We start from the raw sequence: 16,254 nt of genomic DNA on the forward strand, positions 1-16,254 counted from the left end.
TTGTAATAGCAGGAGATCTCCAGCTACTACCTGGAGGTTGGCAACCCTAATGATAACCCCAGCAAGGGACTTTCAAGGCAAGAAGTAAAGGTGGTTTGCCATTGCCTTTCTCTTCCTTGGTGGTCTCCCATCCAACTTTAGCTTCTGAGATGTGATAGGATCAGGCTATACCATGCGGCCATCCCTCATGCTTAGAACTATGACCTTAACTTATCTGCAATAGTTTATAACAGAGAATAGCTACTTACAATTAGTTTGATGCTTTTGACAAATAATGTTGGAAGAATTCAAAAACAGAAACAGTTTTGGAAGAATAGAATACTGTCTGAACAAGATTTTTTTTAAAGCGTTTTTCATACATGCTAATTCAGTGTATGCTTCTGGTCCTAATTTATTACAGGGGAAGATAATCTGATGTCTGAATTCAGGTTAATAGCCATCCTTTTCTAGATTGATCCACTAAGCTTTATATTCATGGATTAGTTATAGTCGACTTGATACACACATTTGGAATTGTAAGAGAAATGGCAGTTAAGGAATAATGGGTTGGATCCAGCCAGCTTTTCCACAGGTGAAAAAAGGGTGGAAGAGGTCCCTTTAACCATAAAAGAAGGCTACATAGGAGATCATGGTACCTGCATGGACAGAAACCACGTGGGATGGGGGCTGTATTAAGAAAAAGAATTTGAGTGGGAAAATGGCTGGATCCCACATTTTGGCTTGGCTTGTTTTTATACGTAGAGTACACCATGCCTACCAAGAATATCTACATTGCTAGCATGAATCAATCTCTCTTTATTTATTTGCTGCTAGATTTTTCATTAAAGAATTTACACTGAAACTTGTATTGAGTGTATGAAGTCAGAGTTCAGATTGCTAGAGGGCACTGTGGCTAAACATTTTGCAGTCTTTTATTTAACAAGGCTGCACTGGTTAGAATTTATCAGCAACTTGGAATTGGCAGTTGCTTGAAGCTACGTTTGTGGGTGAGGGTTCAAAATTTCCTGGGGGAGGGAGGAAATGGGGAATAGGCAAAAGTTAACTTATGCTGTCTTTTTTAAAGCAAAATTTCCAACCAAAGAATTAAAAATCATGTCTGGAACAATATTGCAGTAACTGCCCAAAGATGACACTGCAAACAATGAATATTTAGCATGGCCATCTGCAAGGGCTGAACATTCCCATCCATTAATCATATTTGTCTAATTATTTTTCCATATATATAATAAATAATTGATAAGAAACAGGAGCATCCATATGGTTTGAGCAAGCATTTTGAAAATGTTAAGTGGGCAACAGATGGGACTTCTTGATTGCTTCTGCCAAAAGTGGAAGTCGGTTTCCAAAGTGGATGAAATCGAAATATTTTTTAAGATGTATATCCTGCTACAGCTCAACCAGTCACGGCAAAGGAGAAAACTATTTTCTTGAAGGGCTCATGGTCAAATGTAATATTCATGGGTAGTGCTGGTATGCACATGCATGTACATAGTAGTCAGGCCATGGCTGAAGGGGGCCTTTGTTGAACCAATGGAGGAAGGTTCTCAGATGATGTGCTGGAATGTCTCAACCACTTAAAGCTACTCATCTCCAGCCCAAGAAAGCGCATTGCCCACACCCACGGCAATACTTCTCACTGTTTCATAGCCATATCTGTATCGCATCCTTTTTCAGCCTTCCCTTTTTTCAACCCTTCCTATACTTTATCAAGGCTTGAGTAATGATGTCTTTTCTCTCCATAACAGTTGAAAAAAAATTTACTTTACTTTTTTAAGTGCTGTATTTCAACTTTTTCATTAGTAGAATTTTGGTTTGCAAACAGTATCATGTGATGGCTTTTCATGCCTTCTGAGGAATTTTGCTGTCCTCTAAAATGCTAAGGGGTACCTTCATAGGAGTATAATTTATATATAATTTATATAACATAGTTTTATTAAAAGTATCTCTCTAATTAAAATAATCCATCTGTAGAAGATAGTACAGTGAAAGCCTGATATTTGTGGCATTTTTTAAAAAGTTCCATGCACATTCATGTTTTGTCAAGTATGCTTACCAACTAAATAGAAGTTTTTAATTCTGGAGATACTCCTGACTTGATTTAGCATGAAAGAAAGCTGTACCGAATCTCTAATATCTACCTAACAATGCATGCTCTTTTAATGTCAGGACTTACATTGAACATGTCTTAAGTGCTTTTATCTGACTAAATCGTGTACTAATTACCAGTTAGCCCCTGCTATTTAATTAGGGCCTCTCTTTGGTGAATCCTTCATTAATCACACTCAGTTTGGTGTTTGGCCGTTGGTGAAGGTTGTATAGCTCAGCTGGGGTTAGGTGCATGCTGCGTATTGCAGATGAAGCTTGGCTCAGCTGTGTGTCTGTCTTTGCCTGTGGTAGAATGGTGACAGTGTTAACAGGCTCATTAATGGTCATCAGTGTAGGTGATGGACCAAACTCCTGAGAAAAGGAAAATGTTTTTGACATTAGGCAGAGGTAGAAATTTTCCTGTATGGAAAAACTCAAGAGCCTCTGCTTTGGTCTGCTTGTTGTCTAATCTAACTGAAAAATACAAGTGGGTCTTTCAAAAGAGCAGCTAAAGATGACTCTGCAAGAACAACTAAGCATGCAGGGTTTGCAGTAACCCAGCAAGTACTTAAATGCAGGTCCTTTGTTCATTTCTGTCTTTACTGTTAGCAATTGTACAAAAGTACGTTTTAAAGAATATTAATTGGAATCTGTCACTGAGGCCTTAAAACAAATGGTCGTTTGAAAGCTCTTCAGCTTCATGGTCTTTTAAAAGATTTGTTATTCACTCGACCTTCAGCACTTTTAATTAAAGCAGTTGATTTTATCAGTTAAGTTGCTCTCAGTTCTCAAGGAGACTCCCAACTTCAATAAGACTCCAAAAAAAAAAAAAAAAAAAAAAAAACGCCTCTAAAAGTTTAGTGGGCTAGTCACCGAAAAAATTATTTTGACCTTGTTAAGTCTCCTTAATTTACAGGAAAACACCTTAAAATAATTGATTCCACTCATATAATCATTCTTAGTTTCAATATGGGCACAAACTCCATTATATTATGCCCATTTATGCTGCTTCAAGTTATGCAATTCTAGATCTATTTGAAACAGCCATACGTACTGTTGATTGTAATTATCCCTTTTTCTTTTTCCTGACCTCCTTCAGTCTCTTAGGAGACTTGTTTGAGTAACTCTTTTCTTATGGTATGAAATGTCTAACTTGCATTACACCTGGGAATCTTGCAGATACAGAACTTTAAGCATTTTAAATAGAAAATGGTGTATTAATAAGTAAATGTGATTTTTGGTAACCTTGGAAGTCTATGGAGAAGAGTGTTCTGTTTATTAGTCAAGGAAAACAAATGTAAAGGTATTAGTTCAGCTCTACACCACTCTTCCGTGCCATTATTAAGCTAAGACGGTATGCATGTGACAAATAAAACCTAATGGTTGGTTAGATACGAAAATCAAACTTGAGTCCCATCATTTTTATTATGGCTGATGTACTCTACTACCGATCTGTTTGTTCTTCTGAAGGCTGTAGATCTAATTCCATGTTCCAATTGTTCATATGCTTTACTCAAAATAGAACATGATTAGAGTCCCCACTGACAATCATGACGTGCATTGTAGCTGAGTATAGAGTTGTCCCAAAATAAGCTTTTCTCAAAAAGCTGAGCTCCAAACTGTGCTGGTGCTAGTCAAACCATCCAGCTGGTCTTAGATCTGTAATGAAATGTGTCCAGTTATAGCATCCCTTCCTACTCATGCCTTACTTTAAACACTTGTGTGAATTAGATGTATTTTAAACTATGAACTGTTCTAAGAGCCTTTCTGCTTCCACTGGGGAGCAGCAAAGCGCACGTAGAGGGTTAGGAATAAGCTAAAAGATAGGATTGTTGTGAGTCAATGAAAGGGCAAAGAGATGGAGTCCCTTGTTGGATGTTGAAAAGGAAGGCTATTTTGAGTTGCCTTGAATAGATTTTTAGCTCAGATCAATATAATATATAAAAAAAATTCAACTGTCTAGCCAGTGTTGTATTTTCTAACAGACCACTTAATGCTTCTCTTTACTTTCGCCTTGGTAGACTGGCAAATAACATGTTGATGCCCTAGATTAATTAAAAGCTGGAAAATGCCTTCCAAAATTAAAGTAAGTAAATGAACAGTGTGTGTAACTGATATATTCTGAAAAGCACTATACTGTCAAACATAGCTGAAAATCATGTGACTATTTTATTCGCCATGAGTCGGAAGCGACTTGACGACACTTAACACACACACACACATTTTATTTGGTTCGTTTTTCTAGGGATAGATTCTCCTCCTTCTGTGTGATTTACAAAATCTGAAGTGTGTTTTGCAGATACAGATATTAATTTTTTTACAGCAGTTATTCTTTCCTCAGAGATCAAAGACCATGATGTTGTCTCAGATAGTGTTTTGATATGTCTTTAGTATCTCACAAAACCAAAGGACAAAATTGTGTATTCTATGGATCTTGTTTTATGTGTGTTGTTTTTTTATGTGGTTGATGCCTGCAACATACCAGTGACAAGATATAAATGCCATAAGATCTAAAGAGATCAGGAATATTAAAAACATGACTCTTATTCCTTACCTGCATGGGTGACACACACACACACACACAGACATGAAAAGCCCTCATAGGGCACACCAGAGCCCTGGTTCCTACCCCATTCACCGCATGGGTACATGTATAGAAACTGCATCAAACTCTTATGAGGAATGGGTGGTCCATGTACGGCTCCCATATGTGGGAAATGTACAGAGATCCAGCTTTCCATATTACTAGGTATGTTATCTCTGTGTACCGTTGCAAGCTTACTGAGGAGTATATAGTTATGCTGCATAGGGGTCCATCCATGTACATGCAAGATTTGGATCTGTGGTATTTGGGGCACTGGGCTAGAACAGTGAGCCATCTAGCTGAGAGTATCATTTAACAATATTGTCCAGAAGATGCTTCATGTGGACTTAGAAGCAGAGTAATATGGGATCACTGTCATAATATGGGATCACTGGCATGGTAGAGGCTCCTTTTCTTGATATCATGACAAACTAAGCAGTGGCTGCTATTTGTTTATGTTAGTGGTCATCATGAATGGCAATTAATTTGTGTTATTGGATCTTCTCCCTTGCATTTGCTTTCAAGTTGTACATCAATGTTAACTCAGCCTAATAAAGATTCTCTTGTACAATAATGGGGGGGCTGATAGCACAGATATACATTTTAACTAATGTATATCTTTTCTCATCTGCCATATTTGCATCTAGTTTATTTCCGGAAGAGAATGTGTTAATTTTTCCTGCGAAATTATGTGTAGAACCTTACACCACTATATCATGTCATTTTGTGGGTGTAAACATTTTTGGGCACAGTGGCTGAGAATGTGTGATTGGCCCATGAGCCTACTGTGTGTGTAAAGCAGTTCATCTTGGAATAGGCTGCAGATCCATGTGAGAAAGAGATTCATGGTCCCCACAAACATCAGAACAGAGTTGGAACCTCAAATGGCCTACCAATGGCTAGGAACAGGTTCTGAAATAACGTTCATCAACATAATTGATGCAGGGCTGTTTCGCCCAACAAGCCACCGAGGCAACTGATTTGGATGGCATCAGAAGGGGGAGCTCTTGAGTCCCTCTCCCATACACTCTTCCTCCTCTTCATAGGACAAAGGATGTGATATTTTTACCATGTGATGAGGCAATTGTAATAGTGCCTGAGCTCTCACAGGATGAGTTTAGGGAGCCCCACTAGGAGTGTTCAGCTGGCCACCTAGTCTGAAAGAGAGATGGGCCCAAGAAGGATGCACTCCAGCATTCACTTGAAGGGTAAGGGATAAAACTAGAGAAAAGAGGTGGACAAAAGTCCAGAGGGAACTAAGTACTGAGAGAACACTGCCTGGAGGGATACAATACCTTGAAGACAGTCCTGGGTTCAGGGTTTCAGGAACAGGAATCTACACAGTCACACAAAAAATACTAAGATAATGCTTCTGTTCTTGACCTTCTTTAATTTATCACAGTTACGTTAAGCTAGACAGTGGTAGAAAATCAGTTATTCAGTGGATGTCAATAAAACTTTGATCATTATGGACAATTTATGGAAACATTTCTGTAGGCACATCAAGGTAAGATACATATAAATGCTATAGAGAAATGCTTGGTACCAATTCATTTTAGCTGTGAGGTTTCTACAACGAGGGCACTGCAAATTATAGCCAAGAGCCCAGAGCTACCCACCAACAGGACAGTAAGCAACGAACTTCTTCATGTGCAAGGAGCCTCTGGGTGGGACTTAAACCTATACATTATGCCAAGTTTAATATTCTTGGGTATGGGTTTTTTTTAGTCCAAGTTTAATACTGAAATAAGGAGGAGACATTTGGAAATTAGGAACAGCTTGCATAACTTTATCAGTAAATGCGCATGTTCTACCAGGTGGAACACCTCTTTTTCATTGTCACTACTGGGCTTTTTTAAAAACACTTTTTCCTCCTCTGCTAATACGGTAGCTCTACAAAGTATCCTTCTCCCTCTGACCAGCTGTTGTGCAAGTTTTTAAGCAGTTAATAGCAACTGCCGGGAAGCATGAGTGCATAATTATGCCCTGTTAGCTAAAATGTTTTATGATGATGAACATTTGGAGAAATATAAAATTTGAGTCCTGTAGCACCTAGAAGACCAGCAATTTTTTTGTGAGTCACTGCTCACTTTGTCAGATATTTTGTAAGCTTGGATTTAGGAAGGCCCATACCTTGGAAACTCTTGTTAGTCTTTTAGTTGTAGGGTTTCCAACCTCCAGGTACTGTACAAAAACAATAATGACAAATTAATAGAATAATAACCAAACACAGCTTCAACTTGTTTCAAAGCTCACTGAGTAGTAATTCTCATATGTAACTCAGTTTACAAGTGGTACACATAATGTGTCAACTACAATTAACTTGTTGTTACACCCAAACATACAGAGAGTATGCAGATAAACATACAATGTAACAAGCTCCATACATATACACATGAGTCAGCAGAATAATTTAGGTGGCAAAAGTCGGGGTGGAACAGGCTTCCGGTAGAAAATTCCCTTTGCGTGAGTCTTCTTCAGCCACCACTTGGCAGCTCAAGTCCTGTATTTGATATTGACAACCTCCAGGTACTAGCTGAAGATCTCCTTCTATTTTAATTGATCTCCAACCGATAGAGATCAGTTCACCTGGAGAAAATAGCCGCTTTGGCAATTGGACTCTATGGCATTGAAGTCCCTCCCCAAACCCCTACCTCCTCAGGCTCTACCCCTAAAACCTCTAATCAGTGGCGAAGAGGGACCTGGCAACCCTATTTAGCTGCTATTGGACTCAAATTTTGGTCAACTACTATAGACTAACATAGTTACCTACCAGAAACTGTGGAAATATGTCTCTGCTGCAGTGTGAAGAATAATACTTTGAAGTGCTCCTTCCATTTCTGTATGTAATTGGACATCTGAATCCTCTCTCAGATGTGTTTGGGGTGGTGATGGTCCATGACATGGATTCATCCACAGCACAAAGAGCGAGTGTGCTGGTACCCCAGTGATTCCCTGTTGAGGATTTTGTGCAACCCCAACTGAACTTTGTTGTAAAAGGTACCCTGTGTTTTGTTCTTGATGTGAAAGTCTGGAACATGAAGATAAAATGTTAACGATATAGCCTTAAATGAAATACTCTTCCTTTTTGATGTGTAGACGAAGCTACTCTGCCATGAAATTTAGCTGCCTTTATGACATAACTAAATTGTGTTGTGGTTCTATGGCCATCAGTAATTTTAAAAAAGAGCAGAGCCAAAACACTCTTTTTCATTTCATGTGCACTTTTATTATTTTAGAAAAAGCATTGAATTTTTTTTGTATAATTTTGTTGGTTCCTCTCAAAATGGCTTTCAGCCCATCTAGGGTGCTGGAAGATAGTGTGATGAATGTCCAAAGGCACCACTCAGAAAAGCTCCTAAGGAGTGCAAGACCGGAGTTTACCCCAGTTTGGTTGGGGAGTTTCACTGAGCTTAGAGTCTTTTAGGTATACTCTGTAACCTCTCCCTAAGCCCATATGACCAGTAACAGCCCCACTCTCGGCTTGCTTTCAGTTGCAGTGGACAGTGAAAGGCTCCCGTTTCCAAGGCGTAAGTGTTTTCCTGGGGGTGGAAACTTTAAAAAATGCCATCAGAGATGTGAGTGAATGAAAAGCAGAAAGACAATTTCTAATTTTGTACAAATTGAATAAGCAGTTAAAGTTTTTATCACACATGCAAAGCTTCAACGCGTAATTCGAAACTCGCAAATGTTTTTCTAATAACGTTCGTTTTCATAAATAACTTTTAAATAGACTTAATCATAGTCTATTATACTGTTTATATTCCATCTTCTCTTCACAAAGGAGGCACAATGAGGGTTTAATTTGTAATCCTTGGATAATGCTGTAGGTAGTTGCTGTCAGTTAATTGAGAGCAATTAGTTCATGTCATACCGTGAAGCCGCAAAAAGGTGAAAGCAGGCATTTTAAATGTTACACAGTCAGGGTTTTCTGTTGATAGATTCAGGCAGGTTATGAATATTTCACTAGCGTACACTCACTTTCCAGGAGCTACTACTCATGGGAACAGCAGAAGTCACTGTGGGAAGGTAACTTAAGGAATCACTGCCTTTTATTTTAAGGTGTTCAGGGCTAAAGCATAGTTGGATTCCACTGCCTCAGAAGAATTAGAAGAAGATATGATTGGCTTATTAGTGATGGCGAAGCGAAGATTCTTTAGAAATCCAAAGTATTGATTGCAGCCCTAGCTTTAGGGGGGAGATGTCTTCATCTAGAGAGCCTCTCATACATAAATGCCATCCAAGAGTTCCTCAGAGATATGTAGGACAGTTGAGGCTTCCAGTTGTTCTGGAAACATAGGTATGTGTGTGTGATCTCTATGCCCAAAAAAACTGTATTCTGAATAAATGCCAATTGAGCACCCCCATACATGCATTCCTGTGTATATGTCTTTACTTAGCAAAATTCTCTGCAGTTCAGGTTGAGAGTTTTGAAACACTTGGAATATTTTTGGCGAAATCAGAGGGCAGCACCCGAAGACAAAATTGCTGAGAGAAGAAAGGTGAGCTTGGGTGAGTCACACAGATCACATGATAGTGATAGCCATAGATGTCAAATTAAACAACTTGGGTTTTACACCCCCAGATTTACTTCAGTTAGGGTGGGACAAGCTAAGTTAATTATATCCCAAAGGATCAAAGACATCGAGAGACAAACAGATCTAGCAAGGGCGCCTCTATTCACTGTACTCCTCCATACGAAATACATCCTAGCACCAGCAGCCTATCTCCACTATTTAGAGATAAAGAATTATAGAAGGGCCTTTACTCTGGGCAGATGTGCAGCCTTACCATCTGCTTTGCTTGAGGGAAATATAAGAAGACACCCTGGGAAGAGAGATTCTGCCCCTGCAAATCAGGGGACTTAGAAACTATTGAGCATGCCCTCCTGAATTGCAATTTCTATACATTACCCCGTTCAAAATTTATTGAGCCCCTCTTATCGAGATTGAGACCTGACAGGGCAGGTGAAAGGTTTGAGGTGCTCCTACAAGGGGGTAATCCTTCAACCACTCTTCAGGTTGCGAAATTTTGTTTAGCAGCAATGAAAATTCGTCGCCTTAGAACAGCGCAATTGACAGATGTGTCCCAGCTGTAATTCTTTTTTTAAAATGTTTTAAGACTCGGACTGTAATTCTTTGATTGTAAGAATCTATTAGTCCATGCTTTCTGTTTTATCATGTTTTTACTGGCTAAGTGCCGCAAATAAATTATCTATCTATCTATCTATCTATCTATCTATCTATCTATCTATCTATCTATCTATCTATCTATCTATCTATCTATCTATCTATCTAATCTATCTATCTAATCTATCTATCTATCTAATCACATGATAGCAAGTCACCCAGAAGTTGGTACTGGTCCCATGAGTCTATTCATAACTCCAATCTTAGCAGATTTTCCAGGTAGACCTGATAAATATTGTCGAAGACTTCACGGTCAGAGTTCATCGGTTCTTGTAGGTTATCCGGGCTGTGTGACCGTGGTCTTGGTATTTTCTTTCCTGACATTTCACCAGCAGCTGTGGCAGACATCTTCAGAGGAGTAACACTGAAGGACAGTGTCTCTCAGTGTCAAAGTGTGTTGGAAGAGTAATTTATATAGTCAGAAGGGGGTTGGGTTTGAGCTGAGTCATTGTCCTTCAAAAGTATCAAAGGTAATGTGCTAATCATTGTCCTGTAAGTATCAAGGTAATGTGCTAATTAGGGTGTGGTATGTTAATGTGGAACCATTGTATCCTGAAGTGATCTGTTAACGTGTGGAATCCAAAACTAATCTGCATGGCTATTGTGGACTGTAGTCTTTGTTAGTCTGGAGTTTTTCAGGACAGGAAGCCGAGCCTTATTTATTCTTAAACTCTCTTCTTTTCTGTTAAAGTTGTGCTGATGTTTATGAATTTCAATGGCTTCTCTGTGCAATCTGACAAAATAGTTGGTAGAATTGTCCAGTATTTCAGTGTCTTGGAATAAGACCCTGTGTCCGGTTTGGGTCAGTCCATGTTCAGCTGCTGCTGATTTCTCAGGTTGGCCAAGTCTGCAGTATCTTTCATGTTCTTTTATTCTTGTTTGTATGCTGCGTTGTGTGGTCCCGATGTAAACTTGTCCACAACTGCAAGGTATACAATATACTCCTACAGAGGTGAGGGGGTCTCTTTTGTCTTTTGCTGATCGTAGCATCTGTTGTATTTATTTGTATAGCAAACAGCTATTCCAGAAATGAAATCAGAAGGGCCATTAAACCAAACAAAAATCAGAAAACTCAGGAAAAACAGTCTCCCATAGGAAAGGTGTTCTTGCCATTTATTAAAGGAGTCACTGATAGGATGGAGAAACGTTTGAAAAAACATAACCTACAAACAGTGTTTAAACCCACCAAGAAAATGAAATGAAAGCACAAGGAAGATCTATCTATAGGAGATTGCATCTTCTCTCAGTTAAGATTTTAGAAATGAGCATTGCATTTTCTTTACTTACAATCCTATATGCCTCCATGTTTTTTCTGGCACCTTCACTTTTCATTTTCTCCTCTCTTGTCCTTTAATAAATCTGTTTGCAGTAGGAGGAAAAGGCAGTTTATCTCAAAAATAAGTTGGTGTAGTTCTGTAAATCAGCCTGAAGGAGGGGGAATCCCTGGTGAATTGCATCAGTTTTGGAGATGTTCTTTTCAGTAAAGAAGTGTCTTGTAGCATTTGATGAACTGAAAGTTACTTTCTGTTCCTCTGTCTTAAAGTGAAAGGCAGCAAACAGCATACTACTTCTGAGACACTTGGCTGACATTAATCGCCCCGTTTTTGGCACAGGTTTTTTTTTTTTTTTTTTAAACCAAACAGATTGTGGACTTTAATAATCACTCTCTTTAGCTAATTCAGTTCCTTTGGTTGGAATAAGGTCTTATAATTGAAGAGTACAAACCTGGGCCTAATGAGAACATAAATGAGAAATTTCTGTCTGTTGCCTTGAGTTCCAGGATGGAGTAAAAGACGGGGCACAGATATAATTAAACTGGACAGTCCCCTGATACCCATCTGTGTAGTAATAAGGCCATTGTGCCAACATTGTGTTCCATAGGTGGAACTATGCCTTTACTCAAACATGTATTACAAGGCACATTATACATTTCAAAATTAATAAGTTGTGCTCCTCAATGGGGTAATTCATATAGCTAATAGGGTAAGAGTTCATTTGTTTCCCAGTTGACAGTAGGTTGTCCTAGATGTGGTGTTCTATTTCTTTGCAAAATCTGAGGCATCCGTTCAGCACAAGCTCGTGATTTTTGCCCTGGAATTTGAAGACGCAATCTGTGATATAAATGTGGGATCGAACATGAAGCATGGTTGTCTTCTAGCTCTTGGCCCTGTGTCTGAATTAAAGGAGGTTTTACATCTTCTCTCGCAGGGAGAGGGAAAATACTTTCATTTCTTTGGGGGGAAATGACCAGTGTCACAGGAGAAGGAGATATTAGGTTTGCCACAGTAACTCTTCACGCCGTTATTGGAAGAATATAAGACTGAGCTATTTGGCTGGTGGAGCACATTATGGGAGCAGGAATGGTAATGTGCATTTAAAAACCCTCAACAAATAGACTTCAAGAACACCTCCCCACTTGGTCAAGAAATAATAGGCTGAAATACGTTATTTTGGAGGAGTGATTTTGTTGAGTGTCTCAACGTACAGTTGCTTTAGGGATGCCAGCCTCCAGGTGGGGCCTGAAGATCCCCCACAATTACAGCTCATTTCCAGACCACAGAGATCAGTTCCTCTGGAGAAAATGGCTGCTTTGGAGGGTGGGCTGTGGCATTGTACCCCACTGAGGTCCCTGTCCTCCCCAGGATCCATCACCAAATCTCCAGGAGTTTCCCAACCTGGATCTGGTAATTGTACCCCCCCCCATCCCCCGCTGGTTGCCAGGGGGGACTTTGCAATTTTAAATTGCTTAGTAAAATGTAAGGCAAGGCCATGGTTCCCTATGTGGGGGGCGGGTTGAGCTTTGAAAAGACTGGGAAAGACATGAGAACTGCAATGCAATTTGAAGTATCTTTGTCTGTGACAAAAATGTGGAGTTGCAATAATGTCTGTTTTCTGGGAATTACCAAGAAGCTGGGAAGGTGTCATAATTCAAGCATGGCCGCTGCTTCTTACTATTTTGCTACAATCACAATAGTGGTTGGCACTTGGACCACAGAGAGATGGCTGGGGCCACTCATCAGATTACCAGGAATTTCTACTGGGACAATATTTTTCATTTGGAAATGGTTTGATAGAGGACATTGTAAGCATTCTGTCTCCTAATGGAGTGGCACAGGGAGCCAAAGAGACCCCTAAATGTTTACATGGACCATGTGGCTAACCTCTTGTCTAGGGGGGAAAACCAAACCATTCATTGAAATGCAAAGTTATCTTTTCTCACAGAGAGATACAAATATAGTGTTTTGAAACTGTAGCTCTGATATGAGTGGGGAAATAATTGTCTTGCACCCACCAAGATCTGGACCTAGTGCCAGGATTAGGCATTAGGAAGGATTAGGAAGGTGAGTCATGGAAATGCTTGCAGTTCCTTTCACATCAACTCAAGCTTCCTAAAGCCTCTGCTCCACTTTTCTGAATCCTAGATCACTATAACCTAAAACTGTGTTGATCAGCTTCTGTTGCATTTTGTGGATTCCTGTTAAATACAGTCGCTGCCATGTCAACCCTTTGTCAAAGCCTCATGGCATATAGTGTTTTTTTTTAATGAGTTGGGTCTAAGTCTAATTCACTTTTAGCCTAGTCTATGGTGCAGTTTAGCATTAGACTCACAGGATCCAATATGGTATAGCATCCAGGAAAATGGCATCAGTTCTCCTACTAGTTGATGCACTGGATAGTGTATTGGGTTTTGACTGTGGTGGTTTTGACCACAAATTCATGCTTAGCCTTGATGCTTATTGGACAACATTGGGCCAGTCACTATCTGGCTACCTGTGAGATAACACTGTGAGGATAAATGAAATAAAAAGATAAACGATACTGTATGCAGCAAAGTGCAGTAGAAATAATATTTGCCAGATCATCGCTTGCTACTTTATCACCTTGAGCTTAAGAAGAGGTAGTAGGATTGAAAATACCACCTTTCGATGCAGTTTCTAGCTCGATTTATTTCGTATAATAACGTTTATTATTCCAAGCTAGGTAACGAGCAAAAAATATAATGGCTGCCTTGACATGGTTTTTTTTTTAAAAAGCAACAAGAAGAATTTGTCAATCTGTGCCTGTCACTTCAAAGGATGTTTTCAAGGCCACCAGGGCAATGTGTGATCTGTAGCCGGTGGTTCTTATTGTGTGGGCATTCACTAAAAGCTGCTCCCCACTGTGCTTGTCTCCTTGCATAATAGTAGTCTTATAAATTCTGTCTTTCGACCTGTCCTCAGAACCAGCTGGAGACAGGCAGAGATGACCTTAAGGGTAAGTGACCTGTGTAGCAATGCTGCAAATTCAGCAGGCCTCTGCAAACTCAAGGGCACCATTTTCACATCCATTGTTAGGCTGCTCCAGCTGTTACATTCTTACGGAATGCAGAAAATACTTCAAAGTTGTTGCTTGGGCACTGTGCTTTCTCCATTGGGTGAATCGTATCAGAACCTCCAGATGGCTAAATTGATGAGGACTCCATTGTCTTGAACCAAGATTTACATCAAGAGCAAGAATTAGACCTTGAATTAGGGCAAGAAGAAAGAAATCCCATGGAGTAGAAACTGAAGATGTCTTTACGCGAGTCACTAAACCTTCCTTTTCAACTACTGGCTTTGTACTATTTTTGCGTCAGTATGAGTGTAGGAGAAAGTGGAAAAGATATTTTCAAATACATTTTAGCTAACAGGTTTTATGTCTGCTTGAGAGAACCAGGAATTGATAATATGCTCCTGATATCATTGTGGAAATTACCTGTGTCTGCACAGAAGAGCAAGTGTGGTATTGTGATTAAGTAGTTGGACTTGGAGTCCAGGAGACTCATGTTGAAATGTGCCATGTTGGGAGACATTGGGTCAATCACTTTTTCTGTCTCAGGCTAACATTTTCTGTGAAGGTAAAACAGTAGAGTGTAGACCAAAGTACACTGCCCTGAGCTTTCAGGATAAAAATATACCTAAGTCAATGCATACGTATATGCGTACACACATATTTCAAGTGAGTGAAATATAGCATCTGAACTCCTCCTTTGATATGTGTCCCAACAGTGCTCTGTTCCTGTTGAGCCACTTATGTCTATAAATGCTTTGAAGTTCACCAAGGGGTCCCCAGCCCTCTGGGGAGTAACTCTTTCTTAGGGTAAAGGGCCAGAAAATTCTCACATTGCCATCAACACAGAGCTGAGTTTCTGCAGAGAGCAACCCATTTGCCCAAAGTGCTGGGAAGGGGCAGAATGGAAGGCTGTTGCCAAAACACGAGCTGGCGATCAGTCCTATGAGACGCGCACTCCACGGCGATTGGGGGCAGGAGTGCTAGAGTCCCACAAGAGGATGACCAAAGTCAGGATTCCACAAGGGACTTCCAGCCAACCAGGGATGGAAGGGTTAAAAGATCTGAGCAACCCATTAATGTTGTTCAAGCAGCGGTCTAAGCTTTTGTTACAGCTACATGTTCATGGGGCTTGTTCCCATCCCCCTTTTTGGAGGGATGCTGAGGTCAAGACTGTAACTATAAAGTTAGGCTAGTGAATGCATTTTCTTAGGTCTGGTATTAGCCTTTTAGCATGGTATTCATTTTTCCCAGTGAATGTGCTCTAGATTGTTAAACTGTAATAAATAAAAACCCTTTTCCTTTTTAAGAAAGCAGTGTATTCAAGTGCCTCCCATACACAATGCTCATGCACGTAAATGCAGGGGGCGGGGGCATGGGAGGTAAGGGACTCTATGCTGTGCACATGCATCGAGAGCCGCAGAACGAAGGCAAGGGGAAATGGGGAAATGTTCCCTCATATACAAACACGCACATGCAAACCTGTGCTTTAGCAGGACTGAATCTGACAATGCCCAGCCACAATTTTCCAAATTTGCAATCTGGTCAGGCAAGAGGAATCTGTAAAGTTGGTATGTGAATGCTAGTGTGTTGCAAGGAATCTTGACAGGCTTGCAGTTAGGCATCTGCTTTGGTCCTCTGTATCAAATAAAAATCTCCAAGCAATTAGATTAATTCCTCCTGGTAAGGGTTGCCTTTCTCCTGTGAATGAGTTGTTAAACCTTTGCATAGGTGACACAACACTTTTGATCTGCACAGAGAATAAGCCAATGACTCTGTCCATGGCTTGACTTCTCTTTTTTAGACTGAGCCCACTTTGCTTGTAGGAAGATGGATTTTATCTCCACCTGCCATGAAAGCAGATTATGGGGTGGATTCACTATCATTTTGCTCCTTCAGAGCCACGCGACTGTGAGGCAGCAAGGGAGACCCAGCAGATTCCTTGTCATATAAGGCAGGAGGAGCAAAATGGGACAGATCAAGCAAGTAGAACAAAAAATGGGCAACCACCCTAGAAGAATTTGGGATTTAGGAGAATCCAGCATGGTGTAGTGGTTACATTGTCAGATTGTGTGTGTGTTAAGTGCC

The 16,254-nt window shown here is 40.0% G+C and overlaps 1 protein-coding gene across 2 annotated transcripts in view; it reads left to right on the forward strand.

The window, feature by feature from the left end:
* TMEM117 (transmembrane protein 117) overlaps nucleotides 1-16,254 on the forward strand; it is a 238,634-nt gene that overhangs the window by 56,344 nt on the left and 166,036 nt on the right. The gene's annotated exons all lie outside the window — the stretch shown is intronic.

Source organism: Euleptes europaea, chromosome 3 (assembly GCF_029931775.1).
Source record: "Euleptes europaea isolate rEulEur1 chromosome 3, rEulEur1.hap1, whole genome shotgun sequence".
Classification (NCBI taxonomy): Eukaryota; Metazoa; Chordata; class Lepidosauria; order Squamata; family Sphaerodactylidae; genus Euleptes; species Euleptes europaea.